Here is a 16129-nt window from a genome sequence, read left to right on the forward strand (position 1 = left end):
CAAATAGCTTGCTGGGACTCACTGTCAAGATCATTCACAAAGAATAGTCACTTGAGTGAGATACTGAATTCCATCACTCATGGAACCATACCCCAGCATGAAATCGCGGCATCAGGAGAGGTGGGCAGTACATTGAAAAGAATTTTATTCCGACAAAAAATGTTATGCAACTCCTGTTAGCTATATTTAACTTAATTAGTTCTCAGCGGGTATTACTTTTGGGGGATTTTGTTCTGGTAGAGAATACTGATACACCATGTTTTCCTTACTGTCCTTTCAGAACCTTTTCAAAAGACAGGTATACAGTAAACTTATTTATAGGCAGCTGTACCAGTTCCATTATGACATTGTCATTATCACAACATCATGCTGTTGGTTTGAAGTCAGACACCCATGATGCTAGTCCCTTTAAAGGTTTGAATTCTAATTTTTTTTTTGCTATTGTGCCAAGTACTTAAAGAACTAGGCTATTTTATATTTCCTGTCGACTGTAAAAGAAATCGAGTTGCAAAACAAACTAAAAGCATTAGGTAAGCAGTAATCCAACAGTAAGATCATTTTCCTTACCCAGAGATCATCTATTTTTGCTTTTATAGGATCTGGTATATAGTTTTGGCATAGAACGGATGTTTTTCTTTTTACAACTTTTTTCCTGATGGTATTAAAATATATTTAAGTAAACAAAAATAATTAAAGATAATTTTAAATATCTATTTGCAATCCTTTTGCATTCATTTAATCAAGTGTTTTGCATATCTGAGCTATCTCAGTGCTTCGAGAGACAGCAAGTACATAGGATACTAAGTCAGAAGATAAATTCAAATTTCACATCATTGCAGATATTGGCAGAATGCACATTCAATGGGCTCAATGTTCCCCAATGCCATTTTTTGCCGTATTTCAAGACTTAAGCCTGTTTTTTTTGGCCCTGACTACCCCAAAAAAAATAATTTGAATGTTTCCTCATTCTAATTTTTTTAATTGGCGCCACGCAGCCTGTCTTTTCGCTTCAGGAGATGGAGCCTAATGACTGCTGAAAAAAGGAGGTCCCCCTTTCTGTGCATGCGCAAAAAAAATCTTTTTTACATGACTGCTATGGGCGTGTATGCCCAGTGCACCTCCCGGTCTGCATTCGGCCATTTTTAAAGAGCCAGTTGTGTGTGAGAACTTTGAGTGCTGTCTGAGAACTTTAATTCTCAGTGCAAAAAGTCAGACCTGCAATATGCAACGCGGCTCAAGGACCAAGAATTTCTCATGAGAAAGTGGAGGCACTGGTTACTGTAATTGAGGCCAGATGGCACGAGCTGGACACCAGCAGAAGTTACATAAAAGTTTCACCAAAAGAAATGAAGAAACACTGGAACCAACTTGCAGAAGATTACTGTGCAATGGTAACCACCCTGAGGTCTGGAGGCCAATGCAAAAAGAAGTGGCAGGACCTTGGTCAAGTAGTTATTGTAAGTAATGTTTTCATTTATTCACTGGAATTGCAATTGTAAATGTGACCATCTGTATGTCTCACCCAGCAGAAAGACACCCTCTCTAAAAAGTTATATTTTCATCTTTGCAGAGGAAAGTCACACACAACAAAAGAGAGAGAACTCGAACAGGAGGAGGACTGGCAAATCTGAACCCACTGACACCCTTGGAAGACAGGGTTGCTGCTTTGATGGGTCCTGCCTAGAGAAAAGCAACCACCACTGCACAAGCTGGGCCCACACTCGAGGGAGAAGGTAAGTCCTGCAAATTCTACATTCTGGCGTTGCTAAAAGTTAAGTACTGTGCGGGCTAGCATTGCTTCGGTTCATGGGGATGTCACTGACAGCTACGCTTCAGTTGATGCAATGTGCTATCATTCATCGTGGTCCTTCAAATGAGCCTGCTGCCTGCACTGTATGAGCCTACACATGCCACCCTGCCCCCTCCTCTGCTGCTAACCACTTGTCTGTTCTGTTATATTTTGCAGGAATTGAGGCCAACCCTGACGAGGCTGAAGCCAATGCAGAAGAAGAGGAGAACATCTTCCAATCCCACCTTCCAGACCAATAGCATGGGAGTGAGGGGGAAGAGCAGGGGGAGGATGAAGCCCACACTGTTTACTCACTCTGAAGGAGGTGCTGGTGCCGCCCATTGAGGTGCGAGCCCCTTTCCTGAGTGGTACGAGTGTTGGGACATTCCATGGTTTCACACAGTCCGAGACTGCGGGTTCCAGTGGGGTGCACCAAGGCACACCCAAGGTCCCACCGTTCGAGACTGCGGGTTCCAGTGAGATGCGGCGAGCCACACCCAGGGTGAGGAAGGGAAGGAGAGCTCGACAGTGCTCTCCTGAGGTGCAGCATGTAGCAGATGTGGTTCAGATGATGTCAATGAGTGCGGACACCATCAGTGGGGTGGGTGATGAGGTATCGGGACTGTCGGGAAAAGCAATACACTCTCGAGAAATGGGAACACTCTCCGGGCACATGAGAGAGGGAATGTCACAGGTAGCTGATACGCTGTAGGTGAACATAAGGGAGGGAATGTTGCAGGTAGTTGAGGCACTGTCTGGGCACATGAGGGAGGGAATGTCAGTGTTAGCTGCTGCAATAAGGGAACACGCCCAGACCCTGCAGCCATTAACAGAATCAACTGCCACTCCCACTCCAGTCCCCAGACCAGCCTCTGAAGAGGCCCAAGCCGGGCCTTCCACATTACCACCTGCCCACGCCCCCCACATCAAGAAGTACACATTACCCGAGTTGCTTGAAAGAATAAGCTTGGTACCAAATCGAGAAACGCTGCACTACCGCCTGCGGGCAGGGGTGGAATCACCAAGATGAAGCGCAGCGGGCGGTCTTAGAATAAGGTGGAAAAGAGATGGGTGCAGCCTTTCTTTGCTGCTGTTGTTATTGTTATTATTGTTGTTACTATTGTAACTTCTCAAATTAAAAGTTTTTTGTAAGTGATGTAAATTTACAAGTTTAAAAGTTTGTAAGTGATCTTCACTGAAAACTTTAAAGTTTGATACAAGAATATTTTTATTAAAGTTAAGTTAAGTACAAACAAATGTTAAACTTTTGAGTAAAATATATTTTAAATTATAACTGAATCATTTCCATTATTTGTTCCATTATTAACACAAATTTTTGAACTAAAGAAGAATCATTCCATTATTTGTTCCATTAACACAACACAACATTACGGAACAGGTCCAAATAGTAAACATGGTCCATTTGGAATAGTTGCCGTTGAGCCTTCAGGCAGCAAAGCGTTCACGGATGAGCTGCTGGCACAAGGCTCGAGCAATCGTTAAAGAGCATGACGGCCCACCCTCCTCCGCCATCATGCTCCGGGTTCAGGTAGTTGCAAGCCTTCCTCGTCCTCCTCCTCCTTGTCATTTGCATCTTCCTCCTCATCATCAGCCACTCTCACCTCAGATGGGTCTTCTACTACCAGCTGCTGCTGCCTCATGATGGCTAAGTTGTGTAACATGCAACAGTGAACTGACCGACAATTTCAGGGGTGTATTGCAAGTGGCCTCCGGAATGGTCCAGGCATCGAAAATGCTGCTTCGAGATGCCAATGGTCCTCTCTATTATTGTGACGTTATATTCCCGATCAGCTTCTGTCCAGGTTACGCGTAGGGGCGTCATAAGCCAGGTGGCGAGGCCGTACCCTTTGTCTCCCAGCAGCCAGCTCTGCCCTTCTGGCTGCTGCTGAAACATGGCAGATATAGCGTTCTCGCGTAGGATGAGCGCATCATGGGTGCTCCCAGAGTATCTCGCATCAACTACCATGATGCAATGCATGTCATCACAGACGAGCTGCACATTCACGGAGTGGAAGCCTTTTCTGTTCCTGTACATCTCGGAATCTTCCAAAGATGCTCACAAGGTGATGTGGGTACAACCAATGCAGCCCTGTACCTTTGGGAAGCCAGCAATCCTGAAGAAGCCTACAGCTCTGTCACATATTGCCTGGGTGGTCATGGGGAACTTATATGTCATTCCTCCAGGCATATAGTGCAGCAGTCACCTGCCGATGCAGATATGCATGTTGAGAAATGGCACACATATCCCCAGTTGTGGCCTGGAATGATCCAGATGCATAAAATGAAAGTGCAGCTGTAACCTTCACTTCAACTGACAAAGTAGTCCTCCTGACGCTTCTAGGGTGCAGGTCTGCTTTTATTAACTCATAGATCTCGGTTACAACTTCTTTGCGGAAATGCAACCTTCTCACACAGTCAGCATCACTCAGGTACAGGTATGAACGCCTGTCTCGATATACTCGATGTGGGTAAGGTCTCCTGCCATCATCCTACATACTCTGAAGTTCCTCATGTGATGATGTCGAATCAATCTTCTCCGCAGCACAATCATGCAGAAGTCTTGCATGAAGTATGGCGTTGTCAATATTATCCCCATAATTTAATTGTAGCTTTGCAAGAAGCTCAAACCAGCAGGAGAAAAGAAAGCACTCATACCTTCTTTCCTCTCTACCTGCCCCCACCCCCCCCAAGATCGACGCCCTAGTATGGTCTACACCCTGGTCTGCGCATGCACAATAGGCTTGCTTAGAACGGGAAGCTAGGCATTCAATAAAGAAACAAAGTCCATTGCAATTCATTAATTTTTGATTTTTTTCTAAGTACCACCCACCCCACCACTGAACGAGACTGGGCTTGAGGGTTGGCCGGGAGAATCGCTCCCTCGATCGGACACGGGCTCGGCGTCAACCCTCCCCCTGGCTTCTTTTGAAGCTGCTGCATAGCCTAAGGGTTCTCATCCCTTCAGTTCAGCTTCTACCCCCACCCTCCGAGGGCTTTTTTTGAAGCTGAGCCCCTGTGTCCGGGCGAGGGAGCAATTCTGCCAGCCTACCCTCGAGGAGACGTTCGGTGGTGGCGTGGTACTTTGAAAAAAAAAATTAAAGAATTGCATCAGACTTCCATTTTCTCCCCTTTGACTTTAAAAAAATTAAGTTTCATGATATATATTCTTTGCCTTCTTGACTCCCGTCAAAACTTTGCCTAAAAACAATGGCATCTTTCTGCGCCAATTTTGTAATGTGCAATGGTGCCCAGAAGATTTTTTGGGAGCGGTCACATGCGCCGTCCTAGGAAAAATATAAATGGCCAAACTTGCTTAAATGTGAAAAACTGGCGCAGACATCAGGTTACGCAATGACGCAAAAAAAACTAACCTAAAAAAATCGTAACTAACTGAGTTACACTGGCACAGAAACTTTGGGGAAACTTGGATATTTTAATTTATGGCAATAAAAGTGGCGTATGCCAAAAAAAATGGTGCAGATAACTGGGGAAAATTGAGCCCATAGTTTTGAAATTCATGAATTAAATATAAAGGTACCAGCTTATATAAGGACGACAGGATAGAACTTCCAATGTCTAAATTTACCATACAACAGCTTAATGCACTCATACAACATTCTTGCATATGCTATTTTTATGCAAAATAAACAGCTTAAAATAATGAATGAAGTATGAGCACATTTAGAGGTCGTACATGAACTTCACCAATCAGAATTTTACTCTTATAATTTTAAAGAAGTAAAATAATTATTAATTTACTGAACTGCACTTGACCTGGTGAAATAATTTTTCTTTATTTGTTATTACCTATGTATCGTGAGTGTGCAAACCACATAGCTAGGAAATCCGTCCTTTTCTTGTGCTATGATGGTCCCACATGCCTCCATGCTTACGGAGATATACATAGCCATCCTCAGTTCTTCATCACTATCAGTATCAGTTACTTGCATGCTGTGAATGGGATATATATTCCCAACATTTCTTGTTTGGCTTGTAGCTTTTATAATTTGTATTATTGTTTCCTTGTATGAGTTTTGATTTTGTGTTTTCTTTCTTGGCACTTACACAGGCCAAGCCCTAGCATTAACATCTACTTCGACTGTGCCAGTTTAAAAAGACTACAGCTGCAAGGTGATGGAATCCATAAATGTAAGGTGCCACAGAGTGATGCAGTGTGAGGTTGTGATTCCATTGCTGAATTGCCAGTTTTAGTGGCATTAAAAAAACTCAAACACTTTAACGAAAGAATCCACCCTAAATATATGTCGAGTGGAGTGACATGGAATCAAGGAGAGCACAGATAAAGTAGTCTTCACACTGTTATTACTCATAATTCATCTTGAATGAGGAAAGCTACACTTAAAATGAATAATCTTCATGTTTTAATAGATGGTTTCACTGTTAATTTGTTTAAAAAGCTATTTGTGATGAAGTGAGATACAAATATTTACAAATAGAATATGCATAAGTATAATTTACCGATGGCAGTCTTTTTAACTGCTAAAATTTAGCAGTAGATTGAAGGTGGTTTATTTTTTGAACAAGGCTGTGAAAGGCTTTAGGGAGAAAGAGAAAGCATTCAAAATGTTTTATTATTCATTAGAAAGGGGAAACAAAGGGCACAAAGGATTGGGAGAGACGGACAGCACTAAAGCAAGAAATAGTAAGGTATTAGGTAGGGTGGGGTCAGACTAAGAGAGAACACGGGATTCTCTAAGATAGTTTTACAGTGTATGTATGTGAACAGACGAAGCATAGTAAACAAGGTTGATGAGCTTCAGGCGCAAATAGCCACATGGGTCTATGACGTGGCAATAACAGAAACCTGACTCAAAAAGGGCAGGATTGGGTATCAGATATTCCTGGGTATCAGATATTCCTGGATATAGGGTGTTCAGGAAAGATAGGGAAGGAAAGATAGGAGGTTGTGTGGCAGTATTGGTTAAGGAGAATGTTACAGATTGGTTAAGGAGAATGTTACAGTGAGAGAGAGAGAGAGAGAATGTCCGTGAGGGGTCAAGAACAGAATCTATTTGGCTAGAGTTAAGAACTAATAGAGGTGCCATTGCACTACTAGGTGTATTCTTTGGCCACCACTAGTGGGAAAAATATGGAGAAGCAAATTTGCAGAGAAATTACAGAGAGGTGCAAGAACTATAGAGTAGTGATAATGAGGGACTTCAACTATCCTAATATAGACTGGGATAATAATAGTATTAAGGGCAGAGAGGGGGAAGAATTTCTGAAGTGTGTTCAGGAGAACTTTCTTGATCAGTATGTTTCTGGCCCACTGAGGAAGGAGGCATAGCTAGATCTAGTTCTGGAGAATGAGGTAGGTCAAGTGGAGTGTCAATAGGTGAGAATTTGGGGAACAGTGATCATAGTATCATAAGGTTTAGATTATCTATGGAAAAGGACAGGGAGCAATCTAGAATAAAAGTACTTAATTGAGGAAGGCAAATTTAAGTGGGAATATAATGGATCTGGCCCGGGTAAATTGGAATCAAAGATTGGTAGGCAAAACTGTAGTGGATCAATGGGCTGCCATTAAAGAGGAAATAGTTCGGGTACAGTCGAGGTACATTCCCACTAAGGGGAAAGGTAGAGAAACTTAAGTCAGAGTTCCCTGGATGACAAAACAGATAGAGAGTAAGATGAAGCAGAAAAAGAGCGCATATGACAGATGTCAGGTTGAGAATACATCTGAAAATCAGGCTAAGTTCAGAGGAGAAGTGAAAAAGAAAATAAGAGGGGCAAAGAGAGGATATGAGAATAGAATGGCAGCTAACATAAAAGGTAATCCAAAAGTCTTCTATAGGCATATAAATAGTAAATGGGTAGTAAGAGGAGGGGTGAGGCCAATTAGGGATCAAAAAAGAGAGCTATGCATGGAGGCAGAGGGTATGGCTGACGTACTAAATTAGTACTTTGCATCTGTCTTCACCAAGGAAGAAAATGCTGCCATAGACATAGTAAAGGAGGAGGTAGAAGTGATACTGAATGGGATTCGAATTGATAAAGGTGAGGAGATAAGTCACCAGTACCGGATGGGATGCATCCTAGGATGCTGAGGGAAGTGAAGGATGTACTGGTCATAATCTTCCAATTCTCCTTAGAAATGGGGATGCTGCCAGAAGACTGGAGAATTGCAAATGTTACACCCTTGTTCAAAAAAGGGTGTAAAAATAAACCCAGCAACTATAGGCCGGTCAATTTAACATCGGCCGTGGAGAAGCCTTTAGAAACAATAATCAGTGACAAAATTAACAGTCACTTGGACAATGTGGATTATTTAAGGAAAGCTAGCATGGATATGTTAAATTAATCGTGTTTAACCAACTTGATCGAGTTTTTTGATGAGGCAACAGAGAGGTAGACGTGGTGTACATGGATTTCCAAAAGGTGTTCGACCAAGTGCCACATAATAGGCTTGACAGCAAAGCTGAAGCCCATGGAATAAAAGGGACAGTGGCGACATGGATACAAAATTGGCTAAGTGACAGGAAACAGTGGTGTTCCCCAGGGGTCGGTGCTAGGACAACTGCTTTTCTTGATATATATTAATGACTTGGACTTGGGAGTACAGGACACAATTTCAAAATTTGCAGATGACACAAAACTTGGAAGTATAGTGAACAGTGAGGAGGATAGCGATTGACCTTCAAGAGGACATAGACAGGCTGGTGCAATGGGTGGACACGTGGCAGATGAAATTTAATGCAGAAAAGTATGAAGTGATACATTTTGGTAGAATGAATGAGGAAAGGAAATATAAATGAATGGGTACAATCCTAAAGGGGGTGCATGAACAGAGAGACCTAGGGGTATATGTGCACAACTCGTTGAAGGTGCCAGGGTAGTTTAAGCAAGCAGTTAAAAAAGCTTACGGGATCCTGGGATTCATGAATAGAGGTATAAAGTACAAAATCATGCAAATTATGATGAACTGTATAAAACACTGGTTCGGCCTCAACTGGAATATTGTGTCTAGGCACCGCACTTTAGGAAGGATGTGAAGGCCTTGGAAAGGGTGCAGAAAAGATTTATGAGAATGATTCCAGGGATGAGGGACTTCAGTTACATGGATAGACTGGAGAAGCTGGGGTTGTTCTCCTTCGAGCAGAGAAGATTGAGTGGAGATTTGATAAAGGTGTTCAAAATCATGCGGGTCTGGACAGAGTAGATAGAAACTGTTCCTATTGGCAAAAGGGTCAAGAACCAGAGGACACAGATTTAAGATAATAGGCAAAAGAACCAAAGGCAACATAAGAATAAACCTTTTTACACAGCGAATGGTTGGGATCTGGAATGCACTACCCGAAAGGGTGGTGGAGGCAGATTCAATCACTGCTTTCAAAAAGGAGTTGGATAAGTACCTGAAAGAAAAAAAAATTGCAGGGCCACAGGGAAGGGGTGGGGGAGTAGGATTAGCTGAAGTTGCTCTTGCAGGGAGCCAGCACAGGCTCGATGAGCTGTAATCATTCTATCATTCTATGATTCAGGAAAAGGAAAGGGTGATCTATTAAGATAGGCTGATGAATGCCAAATACTGATGAGGGTTGGAAAACAAGAAAGCATAGTTAGAAACATAAAGCAGAACAGCAACGCATTCTTCAATGTATGCCAAGAGTAGACTAAAGATGCAAAGAGGAATTGGCCAACTAAAAAATGAGAATGGGGAAGTTAACCATTCTTTTTCAACAGTGTTCACAAAAGAAATGAGGGGAAAAATGCCAGAATTGGGGTACAGTTTAAAAGTGAATGTAGACTGATTTTTTTTTTTAATCATAAGGGAGGTTATTGAAACTCCTGGCTCTTTCAACTTTCATTCCAGGGTTCTGATGGAATTAGTTCAAATGATTGCAAGTCCTTTTGCAAATATTTTTCTGGACTCCTGCCAAATCCCAGAGGATTGTAAATAGCAAATATGACCCCCATCTTTAAAAAAGCAATAAGGGCTGAACCATCGAATTATAGATCTGTAAGACTGTTCCACTGTTGGAAATGTGTTGGAAAGTATGAGGAATAATATAAGGGGCATGAGCTAATCTGAGACAGTCAGCATAGTGTTAGGAGTGGGAAGTCGTGCTTGACTAATTTATCAGATTTCTTTGAGCAGATGACAGATCTGATAGATTATAGCAACAACAACTGGCATTTATATAGTGTCTTGAATGTAGGAAAACTTACCAAGATGCTTCACAGGAGCATAATCAGACAAAAATTGACATCAAGCAACAAAGGAGTTATGAGGACAGGTGAGTAAAAGTTTGGTCAAAGACATAGGTTTTCAGGAGTGTCTTAAAGGAAGAGAGAGAAGTGGAGAGGCGGGCAGGTTTAGAGAGGGAGTTCTAAACTTTAGGTCCTAGATGGCTGAAGTCACAGACGCTAATGCTTGGGCGAAGGGAGTGGGGGATGTTATGTATTTAACCTTTTGCAACCTGTATCACACCACCACTAGAGGGCCTACCCCGAGCATCCCTTGGGAGCACTGTATATTAGCCAGCCACCCACGAGGTACCTGCACTCTGGAGACTTATTAAAGGAGCTAAGGTCACACTTACTCATTGTTCACAGTACTCAGTTTCATCCTTTATTATGAGCTTATCAATTGGCGACGAGGTAACGAACAACCGCGCGAAAATTCAAAGAACAGTTGGTATCCTGGAGAAGTTCTCAGAAGGGGACGATTGGGAGGCCTTCGTGGGGAGACTTGACCAATACTTCGTGGCCAACGAGCTGGAAGGGGACGAGTACGCTGCCAAACGAAGGACGATCTTCCTTGCTGTCTGTGGGGCAACAACCTATGGCCTCATGGAGAGCTCGGTCACGTGATATGCTCCTCCTGTACCATGTGGGAACTCGGGGACACTTCCGGTGTCCCTGGGCGCTACGTGTGTGGGAAGTGTATCCGCCTCGAGCTCTTGACGGTCCGCGTTGCGGAATTGGAGCTGAGGGTGGATTCACTCTGGAGCATCCACGATGCTGAGAATGACGTGAGTATCACGTGTAGTGAGTTGGTCTTACCGCAGGAGAAGGGTCCACAGCCAGATAGGGAATGGAAGACCAGCAGGAAGAGCAGTGCAAGAAAGATAGTGCAGGGGTCCCCTGTGGTCATCCCCCTGCAAAACAGATACACTGCTTTGAGTACTGTTGGGGAGGATGACTCATCAGGGAAGGGCAGCAGCAGCCAAGTTCATGGCATCGTAGGTGGCTCTGCTGCAAAGGAGGGCAGGAAAAAGATTGGGAGCGCGATAGTGATAGGGGATTCGATGGTGAGGGGAATCGATAGGCGTTTCTGCGGACGCAACCGAGACTCCAGGATGGTATGTTGCCTCCCTGGTGCAAGGGTCAAGGATGTCTCGGAGCGGGTGCAGGACATTCTGAAATGGGAGAGAGAACAGCCAGTTGTCGTGGTGCACATTGGTAAAAAAAGGGATGAGGTCCTACGAAAAGAATTTAAGGAGCTAGGAACTAAATTAAAAAGTAGGACCTCAAAAGTAGTAATCTCGGGATTGCTACCAGTGCCACGTGCTAGTCAGAGTAGGAATCGCAGGATAGCGCAGATGAATACATGGCTTGAGCAGTGGTGCAGCAGGGAGGGATTCAAATTCTTGGGGCATTGGAACCGGTTCTGGGGGAGGTGGGACCAGTACAAACCGGACGGTCTGCACCTGGGCAGGACCGGAACCAATGTCCTAGGGGGAGTGTTTGCTAGTGCTGTTGGGGAGGAGTTAAACTAATATTGCAGGGAGATGGGAACCTATGCAGGGAGACAGAGGGAGACAAAAATGAGGCAAAAGCAAAAGACAGAAAGGAGATGAGGAAAAGTGGAGGGCAGAGAAACCCAAGGCAAAGAACAAAAAGGGCCACTGTACAGCAAAATTCTAGAAGGACAAAGGGTGTTAAAAAAGCAAGCCTGAAGGCTTTGTGTCTTAATGCAAGGAGTATCCGCAATAAGGTGGATGAATTAACTGTGCAAATAGATGTTAATAAATATGATGTGATTGGGATTACGGAGACGTGGCTCCAGGATGATCAGGGCTGGGAACTCAACATCCAGGGGTATTCAACATTCAGGAAGGATAGAATAAAAGGAAAAGGAGGTGGGGTAGCATTGCTGGTTAAAGAGGAGATTAATGCAATAGTTAGGAAAGACATTAGCTTGGATGATGTGGAATCTATATGGGTAGAGCTGCAGAACACTAAAGGGCAAAAATCGTTAGTGGGAGTTGTGTACAGACCTCCAAACAGTAGTAGTGATGTTGGGGAGGGCATCAAACAGGAAATTAGGAGTGCATGCAATAAAGGTGCAGCAGTTATAATGGGTGACTTTAATATGCACATAGATTGGGCTAGCCAAACTGGAAGCAATACGGTGGAGGAGGATTTCCTGGAGTGCATAAGGGATGGTTTTCTAGACCAATATGTCGAGGAACCAACTCGGGGGGAGGCCATCTTAGATTGGGTGTTGTGTAATGAGAGAGGATTAATTAGCAATCTCATTGTGCGAGGCCCCTTGGGGAAGAGTGACCATAATATGGTGGAATTCTGCATTAGGATGGAGAATGAAACAGTTAATTCAGAGACCATGGTCCAGAACTTAAAGAAGGGTAACTTTGAAGGTATGAGGCATGAATTGGCTAAGATAGATTAGCTAATGATACTTAAGGGGTTGACTGTGGATGGGCAATGGCAGACATTTAGAGACCGCATGGATGAATTACAACAATTGTACATTCCTGTCTGGTGTAAAAATAAAAAAGGGAAGGTGGCTCAACCATGGCTATCTAGAGAAATCAGGGATAGTATTAAAGCCAAGGAAATGACATACAAATTGGCCAGAAATAGCAGCGAACCTGGGGACTGGGAGAAATTTAGAACTCAGCAGAGGAGGACAAAGGGTTTGATTAGGGCAGGGAAAATGGAATACGAGAAGAAGCTTGCAGGGAACATTAAGGCGGATTGCAAAAGTTTCTATAGGTATGTAAAGAGAAAAAGGTTAGTAAAGACAAACGTAGGTCCCCTGCAGTCAGAATCAGGGGAAGTCATAACGGGGAACAAAGAAATGGCAGACCAATTGAACAAGTACTTTGGTTCAGTATTCACTAAGGAGGACACAAACAACCTTCCGGATATAAAAGTGGTCAGAGGGTCTAGTAAGGAGGAGGAACTGAGGGAAATCTTTATTAGTCGGGAAATTGTGTTGGGGAAATTGATGCGATTGAAGGCCGATAAATCCCCAGGGCCTGATGGACTGCATCCCAGAGTACTTAAGGAGGTGGCCTTGGAAATAGCGGATGCATTGACAGTCATTTTCCAACATTCCATTGACTCTGGATCAGTTCCTATCGAGTGGAGGGTAGCCAATGTAACCCCACTTTTTAAAAAAGGAGGGAGAGAGAAAGCAGGGAATTATAGACCGGTCAGCCTGACCTCAGTAGTGGATAAAATGATGGAATCAATTATTAAGGATGTCATAGCAGCGCATTTGGAAAATGGTGACATGATAGGTCCAAGTCAGCATGGATTTGTGAAAGGGAGATCATGCTTGACAAATCTTCTGGAATTTTTTGAGGATGTTTCCAATAAAGTGGACAAAGGAGTACCAGTTGATGTGGTATATTTGGACTTTCAGAAGGCTTTCGACAAGGTCCCACACAGGAGATTAATGTGCAAAGTTAAAGCACATGGGATTGGGGGTAGTGTGCTGACGTGGATTGAGAACTGGTTGTCAGACAGGAAGCAAAGAGTAGGAGTAAATGGGTACTTTTCGGAATGGCAGGCAGTGACTAGTGGGGTACCGCAGGGTTCTGTGCTGGGGCCCCCGCTGTTTACATTGTACATTAATGATTTAGACGAGGGGATTAAATGTAGTATCTCCAAATTTGCGGATGACACTAAGTTGGGTGGCAGTGTGAGCTGCGAGGAGGATGCTATGAGGCTGCAGAGTGACTTGGATAGGTTAGGTGAGTGGGCAAATGCGTGGCAGATGAAGTATAATGTGGATAAATGTGAGGTTATCCACTTTGGTGGTAAAAACAGAGAGACAGACTATTATCTGAATGGTGACAGATTAGGAAAAGGGAAGGTGCAACGAGACCTGGGTGTCATGGTACATCAGTCATTGAAGGTTGGCATGCAGGTACAGCAGGCGGTTAAGAAAGCAAATGGCATGTTGGCCTTCATAGCGAGGGGATTTGAGTACAGGGGCAGGGAGGTGTTGCTACAGTTGTACAGGGCCTTGGTGAGGCCACACCTGGAGTATTGTGTACAGTTTTGGTCTCCTAACTTGAGGAAGGACATTCTTGCTATTGAGGGAGTGCAGCGAAGATTCACCAGACTGATTCCCGGGATGGTGGGACTGACCTATCAAGAAAGACTGGATCAACTGGGCTTGTATTCACTGGAGTTCAGAAGAGTGAGAGGGGACCTCATAGAAACGTTTAAAATTCTGACGGGTTTGGACAGGTTGGATGCAGGAAGAATGTTCCCAATGTTGGGGAAGTCCAGAACCAGGGGTCACAGTCTAAGGATAAGGGGTAAGCCATTTAGGACCGAGATAAGGAGAAACTTCTTCACCCAGAGAGTGGTGAACCTGTGGAATTCTCTACCACAGAAAGTAGTTGAGGCCAATTCACTAAATATATTCAAAAGGGAGTTAGATGAAGTCCTTACTACTCGGGGGGATCAAGGGGTATGGCGTGAAAGCAGGAAGGGGGTACTGAAGTTTCATGTTCAGCCATGAACTCATTGAATGGCGGTGCAGGCTAGAAGGGCTGAATGGCCTGCTCCTGCACCTATTTTCTATGTTTCTATGTTAATCTCCTAGCTCCGGTAAAAACAACAACTAAATCCTATGAAGAATTGTGTACGCTGGTGCAGAAGCACCTAAATCCTAAGGAAAGCGTTTTGATGGCGAGATATCGGTTCTACACATGTCAACGGTTGGAGGGCCAGGAAGTGGCGAGCTATGTCGTCGAACTAAGGTGCCTCGCAGGACATTGCGAATTTGAGGGATTCCTGGAACAAATGCTGAGAGACTTTTTTGTACTGGGCATTAGCCATGAGGTAATCCTTCGCAAACTGTTGACTGTTGAAACTCCGAATCTAAGCAAAGCCATAACAATAGCCCAGGCGTTTATGTCCACCAGCGACAACATCAAACAAATTTTGCAGAGTAAAGAGGTTTCGGCCAGTACTATGCACAAAGTAGCGTAGTTTTCGAGCAGGAATATGCATAGCAGAATGTACTCCCCAGCTGTTGCTGCACGACCTCAGATGACCCAGAGTCCGCCATCAATCGTTATTGCGAGGCAATTAACACCCTGTTGGCATTGTGGAGGTGATCATCGGGCCCATCAATGCCGCTTCAAGCACTATGCGTGCAACTGCTGCAGAACAATGAGACACCTCCAGCGAATGTGCAGGCGAGCTGCAAACCCTGCAAACCACCACGTTGCAGAGGAAGATCGATCCACTGTGGATCAGGCTGAATTGGAGACTTGTACCGAGGAGGCAGAAGTGTACGGGGTACACACATTCACCACGAAATGTCCACCAATAAAGTTGAAAGTTGAACTAAACGGAATTTCAGTATCCATGGAACTGGACACGGGTGCGAGTCAGTCCATAATTGAGCAAAAAGGCCTTCGACAGGCTGTGGTGCAACAAGGCACACAGGCCCAAGCTCAGCCCCATTCACACCAAACTAAGAACTTACACCAAGGAACTGTAATTGGCAGTGCAGATGTCAAAGTCTCCTATGATGGAGCAGTGCACAAATTCCCGCTGTGGATCGTGCCAGGGGATGGCCCCACACTGTTTGGCAGAAGCTGTCTGGGAAAAATCCGCTGGAACTGGGATGACATCCGAGTGCTTTTGTCCGTCGACAACGCCTCATGTGCCCAGGTTCTGAGCAGATTTCCATCGTTGTTTGAGCCAGGCATTGGAAGCATCTCGAGGGCAAAAGTGCAGATCCATTTGGTTCCCGGTACGCGACCCATTCACCACAAGGCACGGGCGGTACCATATATGATGCGTGAGAAAGTGGAAATTGAGCTAGATGAGCTGCAGCAAGAAGGCATCATCACGCCGGTGGAATTCAACAAGTGGGCCAGTCCGATTGTCCCGGTACTCAAAGGTGATGGCATGGTCAGAATTTGTGGGGACTATAACGTAACGATTAACCGTTTTTTGTTACAGGACCAGTACCCGCTACCCAAGGCAGACTATTTGCTACCCCGGCTGGAGGGAAGACGTTCACCAAGTTGGACCTAACCTCGGCCTACATGACGCAGGAGCTGGAGGAGTCTTCGA

The 16129-nt window shown here is 44.3% G+C and overlaps 1 protein-coding gene across 4 annotated transcripts in view; it reads left to right on the top strand.

Annotated features, from left to right (window-relative positions):
• Window positions 1-16129, top strand: part of ift80 (intraflagellar transport 80 homolog (Chlamydomonas)) — a 352701-nt gene that overhangs the window by 187313 nt on the left and 149259 nt on the right. The window lies entirely within an intron of this gene.

The sequence above is a fragment of the Pristiophorus japonicus genome, chromosome 6, assembly GCF_044704955.1.
Source record: "Pristiophorus japonicus isolate sPriJap1 chromosome 6, sPriJap1.hap1, whole genome shotgun sequence".
Classification (NCBI taxonomy): Eukaryota; Metazoa; Chordata; class Chondrichthyes; family Pristiophoridae; genus Pristiophorus; species Pristiophorus japonicus.